The sequence below is a fragment of the Oryctolagus cuniculus genome, chromosome 1 (genome assembly GCF_964237555.1).
Source record: "Oryctolagus cuniculus chromosome 1, mOryCun1.1, whole genome shotgun sequence".
NCBI lineage: Eukaryota > Metazoa > Chordata > Mammalia > Lagomorpha > Leporidae > Oryctolagus > Oryctolagus cuniculus.
Window position 1 is genome coordinate 191,517,853 of NC_091432.1, and position 25,953 is coordinate 191,543,805.

At 37.1% G+C, this 25,953-nt stretch overlaps 1 protein-coding gene across 6 annotated transcripts in view; it reads right to left on the bottom strand.

Moving 5' to 3' along the window:
* Positions 1-25,953, bottom strand: part of LINGO2 (leucine rich repeat and Ig domain containing 2) — a 1,403,193-nt gene that overhangs the window by 224,855 nt on the left and 1,152,385 nt on the right. For 2 of the 6 annotated variants that reach the window (XR_007923817.2, XM_051857089.2), the window contains one exon: positions 1,598-1,690. The exons of the other annotated variants lie outside the window; for them this stretch is intronic. The gene's annotated coding sequence lies outside the window, so the exon portion shown is untranslated. The remainder of the gene's footprint in view (positions 1-1,597; positions 1,691-25,953) is intronic. 6 annotated transcript variants of the gene reach the window in all.

Here is a 25,953-nt window from a genome sequence, read left to right on the forward strand (position 1 = left end):
GGTCATAAGAACATCAGAAAAGGAAAATTAATTCTTCCCCTGCAAAAGAAAAGGGATATTTTGTTTTGGGAAAAACAATGTGAATGAAATAAAATTAATGTGTTTCTGGGGATTTTTTTTTTTTGGCTTGTTTTCTATGCCTGCATTTTGTTTTACCCTAAACATGTCACAGTAGGACCACAGCTGAAAGAATACATTAGACATCAAGAGAATAGAATAGAGAAGAAGGTGGGAGCTGAAAAATGAAAAATACACTGATGATATCCTTTTGGCTGGGGCTATTTAATCAGTAGGATTAGAAATGCCTTTAGAAAATTCCTTCTACTGTTTGTTCCTTCAGTTTAGATAAAACAGCTACTACACTAAATCCCCAGGATTTAACCTGCTTCCCACCCACAGCTGCCTCACCCATGGCCAGGGGGAAATGAGAAGCTCTTTATCAAAGGCTGCATGAAATAAAAGAAAATCGGAGCAAAAATTAATAAATTATCAATATAGCTATAGAGTTTACACTTTAAAAGAAACAGAAAATAAATATGCCACTAGCCAGTCTAATCTAGCAAGGCACAGAGAAAGTGCAAATATTGATTGTGATTTGATAAAGGGGAAAGAGTTGCAGATACAACGGAAATTAAATGTTTGAAAAGTCAGATGAAGTGACTGATTTTCTATGAAAACATAAATATGAAAATTTACTTAAGTGATGAAAATCATAAACATGTCAATAATCATGGAAGGTTAATAAGAATGCTTTCAAAAAGCAATTTGATGAAATAGTGCTATAGATATTTTTAACATTAACTTATTTTATCTTAAAGCAACACCTAAGTCCAATGCTATTTAATGTGTTTCAGAATAGAACAAAATATAGGACAATTATTGACCATTTTATAAAGCAAAAGAGTAATACATATACGAAATTCTCAGCAGGCAAACACTCAAATGATGAAACAACACTCTCATTTACTATGGTGAGTGAAAATGAATCCTAAAATACTCCAGCAGTATATTGTAAGAACAACTTTTTATGACCTAGTCTAGTTTTTTCTTGAAAAACACAGAAATTTTAATACTGTTATATCAATAACTGTGAATCACAATTATAATAAATTGATGGAAAAAGATCACACAATTCCTTTAATGTATGCTTATTGAATATTGGGTAAAATCCACCATTATTTCCTAATAAAAATATTTAATAAATGCAAAGTATGCAAAATTTCCTCAATAATATAAATTTACATTCATATATACACATACAAAATGTTATACATACATACCAAAAGATTAGTATAGAATGCCAAAGATTATTATGGTGCTTAAACTTCATAACTGTATTCTAGAAGCATGTAAATGAAGTTAAGGTATATTTAATCAGTTATGTTTTTATCATTAGTGCTTTTTAATATTATCTTAGTCATGTTGATAAATATAATTAGGCAATATTATTTAATAAAGAGCACATTGTAATCATTTGAAGTTAATACAATTTTGTAACTAGAAAACTCAATGAAATAATATTTAATAAAGCTTATTAAAGATTTTTTATATTATAACCAATTCATAGAAAAACATAATTTAAAAACATCTTACTCACTAGGTACTATGGTTTGGATGTGGTTTGTCCTCCAAGGTTCTTGTATTAATAGCTTGGTCCCCAGGGCGCTGGTACTGACGGATGGCCTAGAACCTTTAAGAGGTGAGGCTCAGTAAGAGATCCAAAGGTAAATTTGGGGTCTACCTTAAGAATCAATTAAGGTAACTTGAATCTGACCCCAGCCAGTCTTCCTTTGGGCTGTGCTGAGATGGGATCTGTCCTCCCACATGTACCCTTGGTATTGTCATCTACCATGGGGTGACACATCCAATGGCAGCCCTCTCAACAGCTAGATTTACTATCTATTCTTTCAGCCTCCCATACTATGAGTTAAATAATCCTCTTTTCCTTACAAATCTGGTCTGCTTCAGGTAACTTGTTATAGCAATTAAAAATGGAGTAATACATCACATAAATAAAATCAAAAAGTTCTTGAGAATAAATTTAGTTAGAAATATAGAGGGTGTGGAAATTATAAAATAATGGATGAGTAAGTAGACATATTTCATTCTTGAACCAGATAATTCTGTATTGTAAAGATATCAACATTTCCTGCATTAATCTAGAACTGAAATGCCACTCCCCCATAAAAGCATTAACAAAATTATTTTTAAAGTTGATTTAGAAGAAGAAAGTATCCAAAAATGCATAACTGCATCTTAAATATAATGGGGCTCCATAACCCCACCAAATATAAAATGAACAATTACAGTGATTGAGTGTGGTTCTGGTCAAAGCATGGGGAGATTAATGTAATGGAAGAGAAAAAAAAGAAATCCAAAGAAATGTAGTACACATGAAAATGTAATGTAATTAAAAGTAGTATTTTGAATTAGTAGAAAAAGTTAGGTATCAACTAAATGTCAATAGCAATTGGAAGCTCTTTGAAACAAGAAAAGCTGGAGACTTATTCAGTCCTTACTCAAAATTCAGTGTCTCAAATATTTAAATGTAAAAATGAAAATGTAAATGGATGTTTGTAGGTTGGAAATGCTTGAAACATTCAAAATTTGGAAGTCAAGGAAAATCACTGATAAATGTAAACAATGAAAATCAAAATCATCTCAGTTTCCTTTAAATGATAGTGACAATAACTTTGGAAGAAAATAATTAAATATAATTAGTATAGATATAATTAACACTTGTGTCATAAAAATGTCTAAATAACAATCAGGAAAATGTGAATAAATAGAATGTTCATTATTTTAATTATATGAAAGGCAAGTTGACAGATAGACAGATACACACACACAGAAACCATCTGCTGGTTAACCCAGTTAACAGCTGGGTTGGGCCATGGTAAAGCCAGAAACCAGGAACTCAGTCCAGGTCTCCCAGATATGTAATAGGGACCCACATACTTGAGCTATTACCTGCTGCCTCCCAGGGTGTATGCTATGAGGTTGGATCAGAAGTGGAATAGCCAGGACTCAAACCAGGAACTCTGATATGGAAATGCAGGTGTCCCAAGCAGAGACTTAACCACTAGGTCAAATGTCTGGCACCTGAGCTCAACATTATTATAAAGCTATGAAAATTTAACCTGAGAACTCATTATTCATCTATACTAGAAGCAAAATATTTGTGTTATATGATAAGACATTTAATGTTCTGTGGTGTTTAAAGTTAAACAACTTCCCCAAAGGATCTTTGCTAATATCAAATAAAATTAATATCAATAATGTTAATCTATGCATTTCATTTTGTTAATACTTACATAAGTGTCAAAATGTGTATATACTGAGAATTCCTTGCAATTTTCTTTTGTAACTGTGAGCCTGAATGTGAATTAGTGAAGGTTGCACTGCTATATATTATGGGAGTATAAGTGGATTTCTATGTGTGGCAACAGAAAAAATACTTATATGTATACACACCTTGCCTAATTACTTATAGCTATAACCCAGGGTCTAGAACATCACTTGGCATTTATTGATATTCAATAAATGTTTGTACATTGAGTTAACAAATGTATTGTTAGGTGCCAAAGTTAAATTATAAAATGGCATGTAAGCTAAAATCATCTATAAAAATCTATCTCTTTTAAATAAATGACCAAAATGTTTTACTGGTCTTACAAAATATTTTCAGTCTCTGATCTGTTAATTTCTTTCAAAATTTTATTTATTTTATTTGACATGAGGGGAGAGAGCAGAGAGGATCAGAAGGAGGGGGTAGGGAGGGGAAGAGGGAAAAGGAGAGAGAAAGTGAGTACTCCCATATGTAGATTCACTTCCCAAACGCCCAGGAGCTGGGAACTCCATTTAGGTCTCCCAGATGGGCTGCAGGGACCCAAGTACTTGAGCTACCACCTGCTGCTTCCCAGGGTGAGCCTCAGCAGGAAGCTGCAAAGGAAGCAGGGCTGGGACTCAAAGCCAGATACTCAAGACAGGACGCTGGCATCCCAGGAGGTATCTTCACTGCTAACAAAATACTTACCCCTGATTTGTCAATTTCTACAAAACGTAACTTTCAAGTTATGGTAAACACATAATTATACATGATTAAAATATGGAAGTATGGAGCCGGCGCCGTGGCTCAATAGGCTAATCCTCCACCTTGCGGCGCCGGCACACCGGGTTCTAGTCCCGGTTGGGGCGCCGGATTCTGTCCCGGTTGCCCCTCTTCCAGGCCAGCTCTCTGCTATGGCCAGGGAGTGCAGTGGAGGATGGCCCAGGTGCTTGGGCCCTGCACCCCATGGGAGACCAGGAAAAGCACCTGGATCCTGGCTCCTGCCAGGATCAGCGCGGTGCGCCGGCTGCAGCGGCGGCCATTGGAGGGTGAACCAGCGGCAAAGGAAGACCTTTCTCTCTCTGTCTCTCTCTCTCACTGTCCACTCTGCCTGTCAAAAAAAAAAAAAAAAAAAAAAAAAAAAAAAAATATGGAAGTATGAAGAGATGACTACTTCGATATTTCTTTATATAAGAGTTGTGCTACTTGATATCACCTAAAAACTCTTTCTGATTAAAGCAATAATTAGGAAGGAAGATACTATAGTACAGACAGGGTAATATCTTCAAAAGTAAAAAGATGAGCACGATTAAGGAACTTTAAGGAACTTTCATTAAGGAAAGCAAATATAATTGAGAAAAGACTTACCTCAACTTCATGAATTGAGGTTTACAAAACACTCACATCCATTTAATTCTCATATTATTCTCAGCATAGAGATGGGCTGAGAAAATTTAGAAAGAATAAAGGATCCATGTTTATTAACAAGACTTGAACTTGCTTTAATGACTCTATTCGAGTGTTGTGACAGCTATCATGACATATATATATATAGAGAGAGAGAGAGAGAGAGAGTGCCTCTAACTAAAGAGACAATATTTTCTCAGGTGATGGGAAAGACAGAGGAGATTGAGAGGGGCAGGATGGGGAAATCCAAATTTTCATGTAAAACATAATAGTAATGTGTGTTAGTTATTATCTGTACTGTTATTGTACCTGTAAGGCTTTTTTACCCATAAAGAAAAACTGAGACTTTTGGTCATCTTATTAAAGGCAGTGTTTCTTACTAACAGGCAAGCTCACTCCCTTCTCTGCAGGGCCAAATTTCAATGGAAATGGTTGTAAATCAAAGATGAATACATGCTGATTCAATTGCAAATAAATCCAGGAAACCAATCTGGTATTTCCATTTCTGTAGTGTTTGGTCTGCTTGGACACACACCTATGACAGTGTTTTTATTTATAAAAGCCATTGGACACAGTGCATACTGTTTTCCTGTTGTGGGGGAGGTGAGGCTGTATTCACAGAGTATTCTACTTCTGGGCGTCAAAATCACTTTCTAGCTGTATTAAACCCCTAAGTTTCCATAATGAAAACAAAGTCTTTGTGCTCTAATGAATGATGGTGTGCAGTTTATAATAGAGGCTTACAATTTCTAGTTTTCAGCATTTCCATTTTCAAACACCTGTGGAATTTGAATATATTTCTGACTATACTTAAAGAGATAACAAACTCATCCTAAAAAATGCCCAAATATTATATAATCAGGAAGAACACAGTTAGGATAAAATAAATGTAACTTTTCTCCAATGAAGAAAATTAAAAAGGAAAAGTGAACTTGTCTTTTTATTATTCTTAGAAGTTTTAGAAATAATTTGCCTTATTTTTCAATCTGTGGATCTCCGGCTATTAGAATGCAGAGTAAAAAAGGTTAGTATATTGTAACTATTAGATTTTATTTCTCTTCTGTGGATTCTCTCAGAAATTCTTATTGGTACTTTATTTACTGGTATTTTATTTATTAGTAGACAGATCTCTCAGAATATTAAGACTCTTTAAAGAAAACATAAGGAAAATAAGTAAAAGCAATTATATAATGGTTCCGACTTTGAGGAAACAATTTTATCTTCAAAATACATTCAATTTACTGTAAGAATACAATTCTTTTTATGCTTAGATTTCCAGGAAATTCAATAGCCCTGAAACTTTGCTAGGAATACAGAAGTGATGGGAAACACTCTCTGAGGTCTATCTCAGAAGCCACACACTTTATTAAAAGGTCAGTCATGAAAACTAATGCCTGTAATAGGGTCTCGGATGCTCTCGCTGAAGGTCTCTTAGCTTTTTCTCTGCACACAATCCTAACAAGTTTCTTTATGTCTGTCCTTGCTTTCCTCTGCATTCTCCACAAAACAATCAGGATGATGTTTCTAAAGCACAAAACTGATCGTGTCTGAAACCTTTGTACATACGATATACCTAATATATGTTTGTGGAGCCGATTTATGGTTCTTCTGTTAAATATGTTTCTCATTAAAATGGCAGAATATAAAATCACATGCTGATGCATGTTTGCATGTGTACGTATGTATGTATGTATGTTTACATATATGTATGCCTATATACTATTTACAATTAGAAGACAAAAATCCGCCATGAATTTGGAGAGATAAACAATATAAAACTAAGGATATGTGCTGATGTTTTTGTCTTTCCAAATTTCATTTGTTAAAATCTTATCCCCAAAAGTGATATATTAGGAAGTAGCATCTCCTGGGACTGATTAATTCACAAGGAAGGGAATTAGTGCTCTTATAAAATAGACCAGGGAAGCTCATTCACCTCTTTTATCTCTTTTACATGTGAGAAGGTGCCATCTAAGAACCTGGAAATTGGCTCTCACCAGAAACTGAATCTGCTGGCATTTTGATCCTGGACTCATAGCCTTCAGAATTATGAGAAACCTTTGTTTTTTATAAGCCACCCAGTCCACGGTATTTTGTTATAACAGCTTGAGCAGACTAACACAACTAATTCCAATGATTTTAATCCCTTTATTCTAAAATGAATTATTCAACACAGTATTATTGAAACAAATATCTAAAACATTTTGGAAATTCTATTTTTCTACATTTAGCACCTCTTTCTCATTTCCTATTATATACCTGATACATTATATTTTGAGAACTAACATCAGACATGGGTGGCTCCAAGGTCCCAAGTGCCCTCCCTAAACTGAGAGCAAAGCCAGAGAATGCAGTTTGTTCCAACAGAAACTAAGAGGACTCAGTATAATTCAGCAACAGTAGCCACTCTAAAGGAGTATGAGAAAAGGTACAAACGTAAGATTGCTTTGGAAGTCTTAAGAAAAGCAGTCCTCACTTCTCTCCTGCACCTCACACATCTTCCCTTCAGCTTGGCCTCTGTCTTTCAAAATTGGATGAAAGCTTCTTCAGGGCTCAGTGGAGCAAGTCTAATAGACAAGGCTGTGGGTGGGAAGAAGTCTTCTATTACTACGTCCCTGGGGTAACAATGAACGGCCACCCCGGCGAAGCGCAGGTTGCCATTCCCACTGCTATTTCCACTCAGAACTTCTCAGCACGAGTGCCCAGCAGTTCCCAAGGATACACTAAGGATGGCTTCCCAGCGGCAGAACCTGTGTATTTACAACACAGCCCAGGAACCGTCCTTCACAAAGTACGCACTGAGGAGGAATGGGGTAGCTCAAATCTTCACTTCCACTATAAATATTTATAAAGGCCTATCTTGAGAAACATGCATTTATTTATTTAGGTTATTCTTTACTTTCCTACAAAGCAAAGAGAAAAATAAGAATAGAACAATAAAACAAAGCAGAAAGGAAGTTGTATATAAACATATACACAAGGACACATCTGAATAATTGATAAATTCATAAATAATTCACCATTTTTATGTTTGTAGAAAACAAGTGACTTTACAAAAATGGTAATTACAAATATTTTCTTATTCTGTTACCTGAACTGCTAGTTGGCCTATACCTCAATTTTGTTTTACAAATTAATTTTAAAAGTTCTGGATATTTTCCCATAATTATTATGCTTGAAGTAATTAACAGCATAGAATTAAAATGCTGAAACAATATTATCAGAAAGTTAGTAAAAATTCCCTTGGCTAAAAAAAAAAAAAAAAAATTAGCTAGGGCCCAGCATTGAAGCACAGAAGATTAAGCCGTCACCTGCGATACCAACATCCCATAGTAGTACAGTTTCAGTGCCAGCTGCTCTCTTCCCATCTGATTTGCTACTAATATACCTGGGAAGACAGTGGAGACCACTAATGTGGGAGCCTAGGATGGAGTTTGAGGATCCTGGCTTTGGTCTGGTCCAGCCCTGCCTATTGTGGCCTTTGGGAAGTGACTTACGATGGAAGATCTATCTTTCTGTCTCTCCTCTCTGTCATGGGCCTTTCAAAGAAACAAAATTAATCTTTAAAAAAGTAACTAGTTACTTGTTAACATAAGTTTTATTGAGTTTATGTGCAGGTTTTTTCTTTAATATCAAATAAGTTTATTTTTAAGTAAAAATAACAATATTTATTGAGTACAATGTGATATATTGATGTATGCTTATATTGTAGAATGAAAAATTAATTTACAAAACTCTATTTTTCTTAGATAATTGCTTTACAAACTAGTTTTCTGACACTAACTTTTGTGGATTCTCATAGTTGAACATTATAAAAAAAAGTAGTGTGAAAATCCCCATGAACTTTTAAATTGCTTTATAGCCTTCTGGGATTTCCTGGGATTACTTGGAACTCTAATAAGCAAGAGCCAAAAGGCATGTTTTCTATTTTCCCAGATTTCTTACTTAACTAAAGACAATAAAAATAATTTCAAATGAGATTCAGGTAACTAAGGACATTTGGTATAATTGAATATAGTCCCTTTCCCTCTTTAAAGGTAACCTATTACTCAGAGGTGTGGAGTAACTGAGATTTTTTAACTGAAAACACACAAAGAAACAACAACAAAACAAAACAAGTTTACAGATGCCTGTTTAACAGAGTTAGCTAATTTGGAGCTCCTAACCCATCAAACATAAGACCCTGATTCCTCTGAGTGCTGAGATGGTATTTTAACTGCCAGACTGGTAGTATATCCAGTTCCATGGCAATACAGTATCTTAGAAAATGGAATCTGTAAGAATTGTGAAAAGACATCAGTGACTAGAACATGAATGTTAACATGGTCATTGTCTAATGTCCAAAGGGGCAGGGGAGATCCGCTGAACTGAGCATGTCAGTATATCTCTTGCACTAACTGGAGTCTACTGTACCCAATAAAAGCAATGATATCTTGATGATACATTGATTGATATCATTGATATCTTGAGAAAGGACTCTGTCTTGCAGTGATCTTCTTTTTTAATGGAATGATGACCTTAAATCTATATATTCAAAAATAAAAGGAAGGAGTAAAACTGAAAAAATATCTGCCGCACCTTTGTCCAGTAATATGCACAAGATTTCAGCTTAATTAGCTGCTACCTTTCTGTTTCTTTTACATCAGTTTCACTCCATAAACTCACTTGGCTGAACTGTCCCACAAAGGAAAAAAACTCAATGTCTGTCTTTCCTGATCCCCTCTAGCCTCTCTTCTCTGCTTATTCTTCATGTCTGTGATGTGATGCTGTGCAAAAGGGCATTATGCAGTCATTTTCCTATAGTCAGTCCCTTATTCAGTGAGTTTTTAATGATAACTTCCAAGGAGAAGTATTTTTTTTCCTCTTTTGTTCGTTATTCTATCCTCCATGCCTGGAATAGTACCTGGCAATATCAGATAACAAACTGTCACGGAGCAAATGAAAAAAAGACACGAATACTCCTTGCTGGCTCTTGACTTCATATACTAACTTATAAGCCCCATAAACCCATGAGGATTTCATAATTCTCATGATTCCCATAGTAGCATCGGGGATAGCCATTTACCAGAATTCTGTTTGGTGTTATCCAATATTTCAATTTTAGTCCCTCCAGTGGTTTTAGGTAGGGACTTCACAAAGCAAGCCTTCGCATACAGAAGCTCATCCTTTGCAAAAATAACTAGAGTTCTCAGGTTAAAATTTGAAGAGTATGGAAGACAAGACTCAGAGAAGGATTCACACACACAATGCATGTATGGAGTGAAATCATTCCCAATAGGCTTTAAGTTATATAAATTAACTTTTTTTATTCCCTAGAACCAATGGTGAGTAAGATTTTTCAGAGAAATCAGGTTGTGCCCTAGGCACATTTGGAAAAACAAAAGGGCACAGAACAAAAGGTGGATGGGGGTTACGTATGGGATCTTAAAAACTTGTCCAAAGTGTCATGAAACTATGCTCCTCAAAATCTTTCACTAATATATTCAAGTAGCAAAGTGGAAGTCAAATTATGTGAAATACAGGAAGCACTAAATGATTTTCATTGAATTCATAATTTCTTTGAAGATTTATCTTATGCCACAAGAACACAACCATAATTTGAATCAAATTCCATAATATATTCATTCATGCATTGCCTACATTCTTTGAGTTACAAATGGTAGAGACCAATACCAAACTAATTTAGACAAAAGGAGATCTTATGAGAAAATTCATGAAAATGAAGATAGTAAACATTAGTCAGAAGTCATTTCTGTTAGGGATTTGAACAGTATACAGCTTCCCTCTTTTTTGGGTGTGTCTTCTAGTGCTACGGTGGTGATGGGGTGCAGGGCTCTAACACCATATCTGTTCTCTTCAAGACCAATAAAGCCTCATTCTCTTAAGGTTTGCTTATTCACTTGACATAGTTTTCATATTTCATACGGTTTATCTTGGCATGAAGTCATTTTCATGACAGAGTCATGTTGAAAAGTCATGGTTTGATCTGCCTGGTTTGGGTCAGATGTGTACACGTTCAATTAACTAGAGCTAATGAGGCAGAGGTATGGCATAAAAGGGAAACCCCTTGAGACCCATCACTGACAGTAGAAGAATAAGCCTTTCTCCAGTGAAGAAAGAATTACTAATGAGGTCAAAAAACAACAATATTCTACAGCACTGTTTATAATTAAATGTAAAAACTTACTATGTATCTAAATTTGTGTTTCAGAAAGATGTTTCATATGTTTTCTGATTATTTATATTTGTGCACTGCTCCCTACTCTGGGAGATGGTTGGACGACAGCAGTCTTGTCGGAGTTCCATGATGCTACATGCCACTGTAGAAGTTACTACATGGCATTTAACTTAGATACAATTGTTCATGCATGTTATTTTAGCAAAAATATGGTACAGCAGAGTGAAGACTGACATGGAGATAAAAATGGCAAGACTTTCAAACGAAAAAATGCATGAACAAAGGAACTGAAGTGGGAGACTACATTTTTGAATACACTGGGTGGAGTTACTTGCAGGAAGCCAAGTTCTGGAACAATGTAAGTAACAGGCTAAGGAATTTAGATTTTACTCATTAGCAACAGAGAAAAATTAGAAATTTTAAGCCTGGAGAAGGTTACAGTAATGTTTGTGTTTTAGAAAACACAGAGTGTGTAAGTTCAATTAGAGGCGCAAGAAACCACAGGTAGAAAATAATTTCATGTCTATTATAAATACACCAGACAAAAGGAAGTGAAGCTGAAAAGGAGGTAACAATAGATGCTGGAGTTAAGTGTGAACTGAGAGAGAGCAATAGACAAAGATAAGGGAGACTGTTAGTGTGAGCTACTGGCATGAGCAACATGGTAAGAGGTTGATAACTAGAAACTAGTTGTAATGAAAGTTAAAACAGTAGTAACACCTGTCTATGAGGGATCATTCCCAGACTCCCAGGGAATGCCTGAAATTTCAGAGACTACTGAACTCTACATACTTTTTCCCTAATAGATAGGCCTATGATATAAAAATATGCTATGATAAGTGCTAGGTGAACATATTCTCTCTCAAAATATCTTATTTTCAATCTTTTTTTGTGGGTACTTTTATTTTTTTATTTTTAAGTTTTATTTAATGAATATAAATTTCCAAAGTAGAGCTTATGGATTACAATGGCTTCCCCCCCATAATGTCCCTCCCACCCGCAACCCTCCCCTTTCCCACTCCCTCTCCCCTTCCATTCACATCAAGATTCATTTTCAATTCTCTTTATATACAGAAGATCAGTTTAGCATACATTAAGTAAAGATTTCAACAGTTTGCACCCACACAGAAACATAAAGTGAAAAATACTGTTTGAGTACTAGTTATAGCATTAAATCTCATTGTACAGCACACTAAGGACAGAGATCCTACATGAGGAGTAAGTGCACAGTGACTCCTGTTGTTGACTTAACAAATTGACATTCTTGTTTATGGCATCAGTAATCACCTTAGGCTCTTGTCATGAATTTCCAAGGCTATGGAAGCCCCCTGAGTTCACTGACTCTGATCATATTTAGACAAGGCCATGGTCAAAGTGGAAGTTCTCTCCTCCCTTCAGAGAAAGGTACCTCCTTCTTTGATGACCCATTCTTTCCACTGGGATCTCACTCACGGAGATCTTTCATTAAGGTTTTTTTTTTTTTTTTTTTTTCCCAGAGTATCTTGGCCTGAAATAGTCTCATGGGCTTTTCAGCCGGATCCGCATGCCTTAAGGGCTGATTCTGAGGCCAGAGTGCTGTTTGGGACATCTGCCATTCTATGGGTCTGCTGTGTATCTCACTTCCCATGTTGGATTGTTCTCTACCATTTTTATTCTATCAGCTAGTATCTGCAGACACTATTCTTGTTTATGTGATCCCTTTGGTTCTTAGTCCTATCATTATGATCAATTGTGAACAGAAATTGATCACTGGGACTAGTGAGATGGCATTGGTACATGCCACCTTGATGGGATTGAATTGTAAATCTTAGCAACACAGCATGCAAATTTTTTCTTCCCTTATTTAATCTACAGCCTTCACCTTTTTATATAAAGGAAACTTTTTATAGCTTCTTTATGGATTATCTGAATTTCCAGCATCACTATTCTTACATATCAGAGCCATTTTTAGGTAAAATAAATGTTACTTGAACACAAGCACTGTGATGCTAGTAAGTGACTAACAGGTGGGCAGCGCATACAGTGTGGAGTTGCTGGACCAAGGGATGATTTATGTCCTGGACAGGATGGAGCCCAATGGTGTGAGATTTTACCACACTATTCATCATGCACGCTTAAAAATATATGAATTGTTCATCTTTGGAATTTCATTTTGTATTTTCAGACCACAGATGATGACAACTAATTGACACCACAGACAGCACAGAGGCTGAGGTATTATAACGTGAATGCAGCCTCTCTCTTCTTCCTAATCATATATCTTAAAAATAATTTGAAATAAATTCAGGATTTAAAAGTTTCCACAGGACAGGGGCTGGTGTTGTAGTAGTGGATTATCTTTCTTCTTGTGACTTGGCATCCCAAATAAGTGTCAGTTGAGTTCCCAGCTACTCTGCTTCCAATCCAGATCCCTGCTAATGTGCCTGGGAAGTCAATGGAAGATGGTCCTACTACTTGGACTACCACTACAATGTAGGAGACCAGGATGAAGCTCTTGGCTTCTGGCTTTGTCTTTTCCCAGACCTGATGGCCATTTGGAGAATGAACCAATGGATGGAAGAAGTTTTTCTGTTTCTCACTCTTTCTCTGTCATTCTGCCTTTCAAATAAATAAATCTTTAGAAAAAAGTTTCCAAAGAACAGAAAAACTTATAATTCACTAAAAAATAATTTGTAGAATTCAGATAGGAAGTAAAATATGGGAGAACTGATTAATATTCAATTCAAGAGTAATGTATGGTAGTACACTTGTTTGTTGTTCTTAGCAAAGACAAAAATAAACAAAGATAAAAATACACGCTTAAAGATCCACCAAATCAAGAATATACATGATGATACCAAATTACTTCCCATCTTGGAGGACTCCAAAGTCTGTCTGATTCAATAATCATCACTACATACACAGAAACACGTACATTTATAGCCCAATTTTCTGCCTAAATGAAATTCAACTTGCCTGTTTACAATTCAGTGGACTTAGTTGAAACTCTAATAACACTCATTCGACTTATTTGATTTCCTGATGTAACTGGGAACTCCTCCACAACAACTTGGAATTAAGATGTCTTTTGGCCCTGCCTTGTAACATCGATCAGGATGCAAGTGGGTCAGCTTGCATTTGTTCAGGAAATGATCCTGTCTGTATTTTTTAAGGTCAAAAATATCAAGTTAATCAAGAAAGAAACTATCTAAATGTTGGCCATTAGTCTTTGCTTAAATGTAATTAAATAATAACTTTAGAGTCCACTAGACTTGAAATAAAATAGAATTATCACGTTTAACAATTTTTAGAAGTGAGTAATTGCTATCTGTAGTGCTCAATCTCATCCTAACTTGAGGTGAGTATTTCGATCTTGCAGATACTTTAAAAACTTAGGGTACGTGACCTTTCATTCCCTACTTTCTTGGATATTTATAGATAATAATGTGTCAGGAATTTTACTAGACACTATAGTAAGATATGAAATAAGAATAATGTCCATATTAATAATATTACCACTTTCCAGAAACTACTACAAGAATTTCCATTTATTTACTTATTTACTTTTTTACACAATGTTATGATACCTATAAACTTACCTCCATTTTAGAAATTAAAATAATAGACACAAAGAGAAATTAAATAATTTCTCTAAGAACACATAGCTAAAAAGTGTTAAGCTGCAATTTGAACCAAGGAAATCTGTCTTCAGAATCCACCTATTGAGATTTAATGCTATAACTAGTACTCAAACAGTATTTTTCACTTTATGTTTCTGTGTGGGTGCAAACTGTTGAAATCTTTACTTAATGTATGCTAAACTGATCTTCTGTATATAAAGAGAATTGAAAATGAATCTTGATGTGAATGGAAGGGGAGAGGGAGTGGGAAAGAGGAGGGTTGCGGGTGGGAGGGACGTTATGGGGGGGAAGCCATTGTAATCCATAAGCTCTACTTTGGAAATTTATATTCATTAAATAAAAGTTTGAAAGCAAAAAAACAAACAAACAAAAAAGAATATTTTCTTGGTGTTCAACTGCAGAGTGACAGTTAATAAAATCATGCACTTGGAAGCTTCAAAAAAAAAAAAAGAATCCATCTATGGCAAAAGATAAAAAACATTGAATTATCTTGAAGTAATTCAGATGAATATCTTGAGAAAACAATGATGCAAGGCCACCTTCAGATCAGGTGTCAGGTTACCTTGACAATCCTGAGTGAAGGTGACATTTGCAATATATCTGGACTGCATTATGCCTTTGACCTGGGGAGTCCACCCCACAGGTATCTAGCACTGTCACCGGTGTAAAGCTTTTGACATTTTGCCAGTTACTTCCACCTCCAAGCCTTGCCCATGCTTTAAACCCCTTTGCAATTTCTTCCTGATCAGTTTTATGTCTTCTGTGCTCTGTATATATTGCTTGATACACTGATAAAGGGTTCTCACTCATCATATTGAATTTAATGCTGGTATTACTCCTTTACTATCAATTTTGGCCTTATACTTGACTATGACTGCCCCACAGCCCTTGGGTAACCTTTTTCTTGAGCCAATTGAACTCTGAAGCAGGGAAGCACCAACCTCATCTCTAAGCAAGATCTAGATGGGGCTGTTTTTCTTGTCAATTTCTGAAACAGAAAACCAAACACATCAAACTCTTAATTTTTCATTAGGGCTTCTGATTTTCACAAAGACACTTTAAGTGCCATGCCAGACACCTAAAACAAGGACAAGTGTACAGCCATAAAATTTACAATTCTTTCAAAGAACTGTTTTCTATGGATCATTTGTCCAAACCAGGAGTGAATCAACAGTGTTTTATTGGTCTCTTTCATGCTAAACTTTTGTTAATGGCACACTTTGTTATTTCACTGATGTCACCTCAGAGACTCCAGGACATGCTGAGGAGATCCAGTGCCCCACGTTCTGAGTTAGAAGTCTCACTGTGCGGAAGGTGAGGTACAAAAAGAATGAGATAATTCACCACTGCCTTTCCACTCATCTCTCCCTGGTTTAACACAGAAGATTCCTTGTTTTCCTCTGCTCAAACCACAGAGTAGCTTAACCAAAAAAATTGCCCTCAGAACACTGCAATCTCAAATTCATGATTACCATGCCATTCCCCATTTAGTTTTTAGCTTTAAAGGGGGAAAAATCGGAGAAAATGAATTCTGAAATAAAAAGCCATCGATCTGGTAAAGCTTGTGGTTTTGCCCATAATTGTTTTCCTTTTTCACCTTATTCCTTTGGAAACAGTACTTTTCCTTCTAGAAAACCTGAGGGAGGCTCCCTTCAATTCACTTTAGTTATTTTCACCTTTCAATTCACTATATCATTTTTAATGAATAGAATATCAATCAGTGAATTTGCCAGTTCTGACAAAAAATAAGTCTGTTTTATGTGTTGAGAATTGTGATTTGCTTCTGATTCTTAGCAAAATGTGAAAACAAAACAAATAAATAAAAGAAAAAATCAAAAGAAATTCAACAAAACTCTATTTACCCAACAAAAAACACCAATATATCAACAATAAACCTCCAATTCTGCAGACACCATTTATACCTGGGTATGACTCATAACAGAACTACCTTTCAAAAGATACTTATGTAATTTTCATGTATGCATGCCTGCATTGGATTCATTCAATAAATATCCACCAACGACCAATTGTAGGGAAAATATTATGCTAAGTTATAAAGCATACAAAGGTGAAAAGACATTACATTTGTCTACAAAACACTTCTAATCAGGAAGAGGGGCTGGCATTATGGCACAGTGATTTAAGCCACTGCCTGACAGGCTGGAATCCTATAGGGTTAGAGTCCTGGCTGTTTCACTTCAGATCCAGCTCTCTGCTAATGTGTCTGGGAAAGCAGAGGGATACGGCCCAAGTATTTCACCCTTGCACCCAAATTGGAATCCCACATGGAGTTTCCCATTCCTGTTTTCCGACTGGCTCTGCTACAGCCATTTTGGACACTTGGGGAGTGAACCAGGGGATGGTAGAACTCTCTCTCTCTCTCTCTCTCTTCCTCCTTCCCTCTCTCCCTCTCTGTAACTCTGCTTTTAAAAGAAATAAATCTTTTTCTTAAAACTGAATATATTAAATACAAAAAAGTTATTGCAAAAATTGAAGGAAAAAAGAGAAAGGAATGAAGGAGGGTGGTTTGAGGGAGGTAGGAAGGGGAAGGCAAGTATGGCTGTCTTCTTAGAATTCTATTTATGAAATACATTAAACCTGTTTTCTTTATATTAACAAATCTTTCTTAAAAAGATAAAGAAAAAGTAATATACATACATACCTACACATACAGAACATGTTGTAACTAATAATATGTTCTATAGCTGGAAAGCTTGTTTTCTGGAACAAGACTGCCTTCTAGACTCCATTACTTACCAGCTCTCTAAGTCTCAGCTCCCTCAGTGGGAAAAATGATGGTCAGGTACTTCCCACATATGTGTGTTGTGAAATTTAAACGAGATAATAAGCCCAGGTGTACCACCTCACAGTGACCATGAAATATAATAGCTGTAAATGACTACTACTTCACAATACTAGAACATTCTCATACACACAAAAGTTTAAAAGCTATGAGACATTAAAAATAAAATGTTCAGAGGACAGATGGCCCCTCTTTGTTAGGTGTGAGAAGGAGTCTAATGAAGGTTTTATGGTATTTATGAAGGGCAGTGAATGAGGAATATGATTCTAACTTGCAGAGATTGTGCAGGAGAGAGTACACGCATAAAGCTTTATTTTTGTAAAAAACATGAAGAATGGAAAACATTTCAAACATTTCATTTTTTTCAGAGACTGTAGAATCTGACTCTATATGTACTGGGGCTTTCTATAAAAATGATTTTTTCTAATTGTTCTGTCTAAAAATTAAGAACAATAGCTACTACTCCTTCTCTACTGTGCAGACTGATATACTAAGGTGTGACTCTGGGAGTTTTTACTAAATGCACAGGTGGTTAATGCAGTTAGAGCTTAAACTTCTCCCAGGATAGCGTGACTCTGCCAACTGTTAAGCATAAAGAATCTTAGCTGTCATTTTTCCAGGCCACAGACTCTCAACCTATGTGTACATTGTTATTATTTAGGAAAAGGCACCAGGGAATGTATGTGCAGATTCCTGGAACCTCTTCTCACTGTAGGCCCTTCCTTCCCAGTTCTTTTATCCTGAAAATTTCAGACAACTCACATTCCTTGAACTTGGATTCTATCTACTCAATTTTTAAGATTCCTGCTGCCTGCTAGGGATCCCAATTTCTGCATGATGATTCCAATTTCTGCATGATGATCCTGATTTCTAGGCATAGGTTTTCTGTGATTTAGGGCTTAACCTTGCTTGTTTCTCGTCTTGAAAGGAACAATTTTTCAATGACTGCTTTGTAAGTTTTGAAAACAGTTGTTTTATATATTGTTCCAGTTTTCTAGCTGATTATAAGGAATAAGTCTGGTGCTACCTTACTGCATTCTGGCTGAAGCAGAAGTTGCTCAAACTGACATCTTAAGGTTGACAGAGCTCCCAGGTGATTCTGAAAGAAAGCCAGCCTTGCAAACTATGAGATGGGCTCAGTAGTCCTCTCCTTCCCAGGAGGCTCCCTCAGAGGCACCAGGAGGCAAGGGTTTGCCAGTCTGTATCTTTTCAGCTTCTTTTAGGAAATCTGGTCTATTTTCTCCTTGTGGTCCATGTCTATTCCACTTCATTTCCTAAGCATAGCTTTTCTCCGGCCACAGGGATTTGATTCTCTCAGACTTTCGGGAAGAGCTCTGCTTCTTGCACCTGAAGTGTGTGTTAAGTTTGACTATGTAGCGTCCTGATGGCATTTGTGCCCTGATTCCAGTTGAGACCAAAGCCAAATTTACTCCAGGGTATTTCAGGCCCATTAATAAATAAATCTTCCTGTTCTACAATAAGGTTTACACATGTTGCTTAATTCATACTTAGCATGAGGCCATGAATTTGAGCTGGGCATCTGCACTAAGCTCAACCAATCAATATAGGATTTAATCACACTAACTCAGCTTTGGCTGGTTGCAGAAGGCCAAGTGGCCAGTTTGCTGATTAGGCTGTAAACAATTAAGTTAACTGGTTAAGCTATAATCAACTGACTGGTTGATTAACTAGCCTGTAGGCAATTAAGTTGTTTTCAATGCCTCATTTCTGTTTTCCTATAAGTGCTACTTAATTTTTTTGTTGGAATTCTCAGAACCTGCTCTGGTTCTGGGAGCTGCCTGATTTGATTCCTTTCTGTTTTGCTTTGGTTAAATTCTACTAACTTTAATTGGCCTAGTGAATTATGCTTTCCACACTTACAATAACTGGAGCAAGAATCAAGCTACATGTCAAAATCATGCAGTTCTGATACCCACAGTAGGGCTAAAATCATTCTGTGCACATTTAGGATAGTGGGAAAATAGCCAGAAAAATATTTTTATTCAGAAAAGTAACCCAGAAACTAGAAAATGTTCTTTACTTTGCTCTCCAATTTCTAGAGCCAAACCCTCTAAATTTGTGTGCCCACCTCATGTGGGTTTTTTTTTAGCATTTTTATTTGAACTTATTTTAAATTTTTAAAATTATTTTAACATTAACAAATTTCATGTATGTCATAAGATACTCAAATACCTTATAGCAGATGCCAGTGTTTCATTATTCTTAATTTGAATTCTTTAAAAGTTTTATTTATTTATTTGAGAGGCAGAGTTACAGGCAGTGAGACAGAGAGAGAGAGAGAGAGAGGGAGAGAGAGAGGTCTTCCGTCTGCTGGTTCATCCCCAAATGGCCTCAACAGCCGGAGCTGGGCCAATCTGAAGCCAAGAGCTAGGAGCTTCTTCTGGGTCTCCCACGTGGATGTAGGGGCCCAAGCACCTGGGCCATCCTCTGCTGCTTTCCCAAGAGCATTAGCAGGGAGCTGGATTGGAAGTGGAGCAGCGGGGGTTCAAACCGATGCCCATAGGGCAGAGGCTTAACCTACTATGCCACAGCGCTAGCCCCAGTTTGAATTTCTAATAGTCTGCTTTTCAAAGGTATTTACTTGGATCTGAATAGCCCTAAATTAGTCTCCAAAATGGACAAGTCCATGTGTGCAAAGCCATGTGTATGTACAACACACATTGCTCTAGAGGCATGCACAATGATTATAGAAATGATTGATACCATGACCTAAAGATTGTGAGATCTGCATTGCATTAAAGTAACCATAACAACACTTATGACAACTGGGACAATGCAAAGTTAATAAATGAAGTTTTCCTCCTTCTGTCTTTTTGTAGTACAAAGTGCCCTCACAGAAGACACTAGATGACTTTATGTGGTTTTGCCTTCCAGTATTCCTTTAGGCTTCTTTCACTAACACTGTGAATGAGTAAATAAAAGAATGACATACACTTTTGGAGCAGCTATCTGTGCCACACACTGTGCTAACTGCTTGATATATATTATCCCATTTACAAATGAGCCACACATCTGCATCCATGAATTCATTTTCAGGCTTTTGCTACAAAAAAAAAAAATCAGTTCTTTGACTAATGTATGCATGAAACACTTTGTAGACATTTTATGGATCATGGTGTGTTTACTATTTTTCTTGTTTTTAATTTGCATATTTTGACAAAGCAATTTCCATACACTGATACACTAACTGTTTTTTGTTAAAATTAAACTATTTTTTACAATGAGTAAATCGTAGAATAAGGGAAAGGATAAAGAAATTTCTATAGAAGATTCATTTTCACTGCATATAAAATAGAGTAGTACCAAACTTCCAATCAGGAAAGAACAAAGATTTTTGATGTCAAGACTTCATAGAAGCAAAACCAGAAGAAATATGTTTATAATAGCATATCAATAAGCAGAGCAATTCTAAATCATTTATTTTTCCAGAACATACTGTTCATTCCTCAATATTTATCTAGGGCCTATTACATGCCTGGTGATACAACAAATAAAATGGACATTATCCCTATCTTCATAGATCTTACAATTTATCAGGACAATGGAAAAGGGACAAGTGAACAAATAGATAACAGTACATAATCAAGGACATAGATTACATGGAGCATGGGAGTCAGAATTGAGAAATGGAAGGGTATCTGAAAAGGAGAGTAGTGTAAAATATGTGCTGAATTCTTTATTTACTTGATGAGAGATATAGCATCAGTTCTGTATCTGGACTTCTCTGGATTGTGTTCTCCAAATATCTTGTGTGCTCTGTTTGAATGTCTTCTTTTCAATGAGGCCTTCCCTTTGTCATCTTAGTTACAGTTACATCTCTGCCCACCCAACATCATTTCATATCTTTTTTTTTTTTTTTTGACAGGCAGAGTGGACAGTGAGAGAGAGAGACAGAGAGAAAGGTCTTCCTTTTTGCCGTTGGTTCACCCTCCAATGGCCACTGCGGCCGGTGTGCTGCAGCCAGCGTACTGCGCTGATCCGATGGCAGGAGTCAGGTACTTCTCCTGGTCTCCCATGTGGGTGCAGGGCCCAAGCACCTGGGCCATCCTCCACTGCACTCCCTGGCCACAGCAGAGAGCTGGCCTGGAAGAGGGGCAACCGGGACAGAATCCAGCGCCTCGACTGGGACTAGAACCTGGTGTGCCAGCGCCGCAAGGCGGAAGATTAGCCTAGTGAGCCGCAGCGCTGGCCCCATTTCATATCTTATGCATATTTTTATTTTAATCATTATTATTTTGCTTGTTGTCTGCCTCAGCCCCACAATAACAGAAACTCTGAAGTTGATGATCACTTTTTTATTGTGTTCACTGCTAAATCCCCAGCATTTGGAACAACATCAGGCCCATACCTGGTATTCAATACTTACTTCTGAATAAAATTTTATTTATTTATTTTTATTTATTTGACAGAGTTAGACAGTGAGAGAGAGAGAGACAGAGAGAAAGGTCTTCCTTCTGTTGGTTCACCCTCCAAATGGCTGCTAAGGCCGGTGCTATGACGATCCGAAGCCAGGAGCCAGGTGCTTCCTCCTGGTCTCCCATGTGGGTGCAGGGCCCAAGCACTTGGGCCATCCTCCACTGTACTCCCAGGCCACAGCAGAGAGCTGGACTGGAAGAGGAGCAACTGGGACTAGAATCTAGCACCCATATGGGATGCCGGCGCTGCAGGCGGAGAATTAACCTAGTGAGCCACGGCGCCAGCCCCTCTGAATGAAAATTTAGAGGAATGAATAAATGAAGCAGGAAAGGGAATGATATACTTCAAGGCACAGAAAGGAGGCTGGTTAGGGTGAACATAATGAACAGACATTGCCAGTCATTATTCCAAGAAACTTTCTGTACACGTGTTTTCTAAATTAATACAAAAAAAAATTCATGAAGTTGCTACTATTTCCTATAGGAAATACAGCTTCTACTGGCATGGCAGTAGAATCTAGTGGTTATTCATTCAGGCTACTCAATGGCAGGAAAGACTAGAATGTTTAAGGCAAGAGGTCCTTAAACATTCAGAAACCTCTTGATTTCTGTTAGCTACTGAGTCTATAAGGGAGGGTGATAGGTAGTAAATTCCTCTGAAAACTATTGCTTCTTCCAGGACGGATACTGTATTGACTTCCTATGGCTGCTGTAACAAATGACCACACATTTAGTGGCTTAAAACAACACAGGGTGGTGTGCATTTGGCATAATAGTTGAGAGGCTGCTTGGGATATTGGAGTGCCTGGGTTCTACTTTTAGCTCTGCTCTGATCCCAGTTTCTAGCTAATGAACAACCTGTGAGACAGCAGGTGATTGCTCAACTACTTGAGACCCTGCCACCCAAGTGGGAGACCTGGATGGAGTTCCAGGATCCTGGCTTCGGCCTGATTCAGCCCAGCTGTTGCAGGTATTCGGGGAGTGAACCAGCAAATGGGAGATCTCTTTCTGTTTGTATATGTCTTTTGCCTCTCTTTAGATAAAATAAATAAAAGTTTTCAAAACAATACAGATTTGTTATCTTAAAGTCATAAGTTTAAAATGGGCCTCAAGATGGCACTCCTTGAAGTTTCTAGCTTCAAGAGACTTCAGTATTTCATGGCTCATGGCTCCACATCACTGCAAACTCTGCTTTCATAATCACAGCTCTTTTTGTGACTTTGACTCTCCTGCCTTTCTCTTTCCCTTATTAGCACCTAGGGAAGACTTACCTAATCCATGATAGATTTTCCATCTCAAGATCCTTACCATGACGATGTCTACAGAGTCCCTCTTGCCATATAAGGTAGCATATTCAAAGGTTTGGGTATTAGGATTTGGATATCTCTGTGGGGCCACTATTCTGCCTTCACTGATGGTTAAGGGCACCATTATTCCCATCTCATAACGACATTTTAGACTAGTGACTGGACACTCAATCCAAGATGGACCAATTATCTTTGTGAGACAATGAGTTCAAAGTTGTTACAGAAGCAGGGCTATAATCTCCAATGTCAAATAAAAACCAAGTGCAACTTAAAACTAGAGGGAGAGTTGGGGGTAGAGAGTACAAAGAAACTAAAAAGCCCAGATTGTGGTGAGCAGTAAGGAACAAGCTTGCAGAGGGAAGCAGAGATTTAGGATGTGCTTCATTAGCAATCTATTCATTATTAAATCTAGCTTTAAAAACCCTCCTTGCAACCAGGATAGTTTTAATTACAGCTATGCTTATCAGAGTGTTACCTGAAAGGGTAACTTCCATTATGTCCTCTTCCACTACTAAAACCATATCATATTGTGGAGAGAAGTTATTTCAGGCATCACAATGGGAAAAGGGTCAAGGAAACTGAAAAGATAAAACACCTAGGGCTGGCATTGTGAATACTGGGTAAAGCCACTGCCTTCGATGTTGAAATCCCAAATGGGTGCCAACTCAAGTTCTGGCTGCCCCACCTCTGACCAGTTCCCTGCTAATGCAGCTGGGAAAGCAGTGGCAGATGTCCAAAGTTCCTGGGCCCCTGTATCCACATGGGAGACCCAGAAAAATCTCCTGGCTCCTGATTTTGGATTGGCCCAGCCCTGGCTGTTGTGACCATCTATGGAATGAACTAGTAGAATGGAAGATTCTCTCTCTCTCTTGGCCTTTAAAATAAATAAAAATAAATTAAAAAAAAAACATAAAACACCTTTAGAAAATTAACAGAAGTTCCCAAATCCAAGACCATCAGATTTATCTACTATACCAATATGTCCTAGGGGTTTTGCTGGTCAATAATTCTAACATCTTGACCTTATATTGTAGCTAAAGAGATGGACCTGCTGTTTTGTTTGTGACCAACTCAAAGCATCACAAATACCCAGACCATCACTTATTGATGCTCCTAGGAAGGACTGCAGGTTTCACTGAACCTATTCTAGATAGTGGACATTATGGAGTTGAAGTTCTGAGTATTTTAAATATGTGACTGAACTACTTTTAGGTAAACTTATTTCTGTATTGATAAAAGTTCAATTTATTGTGTATTTTAAATAGTTTTTGTTTTAATAAGAAACACACACAAAAGAAATGAACCCATGAAATCTGGCTGAAACGCAATAATAATGGCACCTACTGGGGATGGCATTGTGGAATAATGGCCTAAATAGCTGCCTGCAACACCAGCATCCAATATGGGCACCTGTTCAATCTTGGCTGTTCCACTTCCAATCCATCTCCCTGCTGATATGACTGGGAAGGCAGCAGAAGATGGCCCAAGTGTTTGGGTCTCTACACCCACGGGGGAGACCAAGAAGAAGCTCCTGGCTTTGGATTGGCCTAGTTCCGGCCATTATGGCCATTTGGGGAGTGAACCAGATGATGGAAGATCTCTATCCTGCCCCGCCCCCCGCCCCCCACACCTATAACTCTTCCTTTCAAATAAATAAAATTAAAAAAAAAAATAACACCTACTTCCACTATAGCTGCTGTTCTGTCTGTCATAACTGAGGATTCACATGGCACTGATGTAAAGCACTGTACGTGCATTATCTCACTGAATCCGCATAAAAATGAAAATCATAAAAATCCTAGACAGAAGAAAGTATCATCAACTTAATTTTCCCTTTGCTTCAAAACTCAGTAGACGCTGAGTAGTAAATCCATAATGAAAACTCATAAGGTCACACTAAAGAAGTAGTTTTGAAGGGAAACCTTCAGGGAGGGGTGAAGGAAGGTATTTCAGGAGTTCACAGTGTCGAGGCTGTATGATCAGGCGTCAGTTTATCGTCTTTAGGCATGACTTCTCATTTTTTTTCCCTGAAACTTACTTCTGGCTCCAACTTCTGTGTCTGTGTGTTATCTTTGAAAGAAGTCAGGCTCAGCCATCCTCGACAAATGAATGTGAGGGAAAAGAATACTGGTTGAAATGTTGCCTTTTGCCTATAGTCCACTGCTGACATGCAGGCACAATTCTTCTCTACTAGCATTCATGCAGCAACGGATTCCAACCTCCTGGAGCCCAGCCTACGTAATTACAAACTTGTTGAAAGGATTGTCTTTGAATGGCTATTAGATTCAGACCCCAGGTGCTCAACTGTTTTGAAACTGTGTAGTGTGAAGCTTCAATTCAGCAGATTCAGTTTCCCCTGCAAAATACTCTCTTTGATCGTGGTTTTAAAGACAACTTAAAGATTTCTGGATCCTTCCCTAAAAATGCGTATATGAAAAGACAAGCTTTAGGATTACTAGAGCTTATTAGTGAATTAGAGACAACAATAATTAGGCCCCCAATAATACCCTGCCTATAACTCTACTTCATTTTCTCATATTTTTCAACTCAATTTACAGAAAGACCTGGAGGCTCATTCTCCTTAAGATGCATTTTATATCTATGATTTTCTCCCTTATTTTACAAGACTTGGTACTATGAGGCAGATAGCTGAATTCTAGGGGAGTGGAAAATTGGAAAATGAGATCTATAACAAGAGGACAAAAAATCAACAACAACAACAAAATCCTTTTTATTGAGCCTTAAAGGGACAGGGCCAATTTTCTGGATTGTAAACAAAGACTGGGAGACCATAAGATGAGTTTCTTCATCTCTTCGTATATTCTGGTTATTAATCCTTTAGCAGTTGCATAGTCTGAAAATAATTTCTCCATT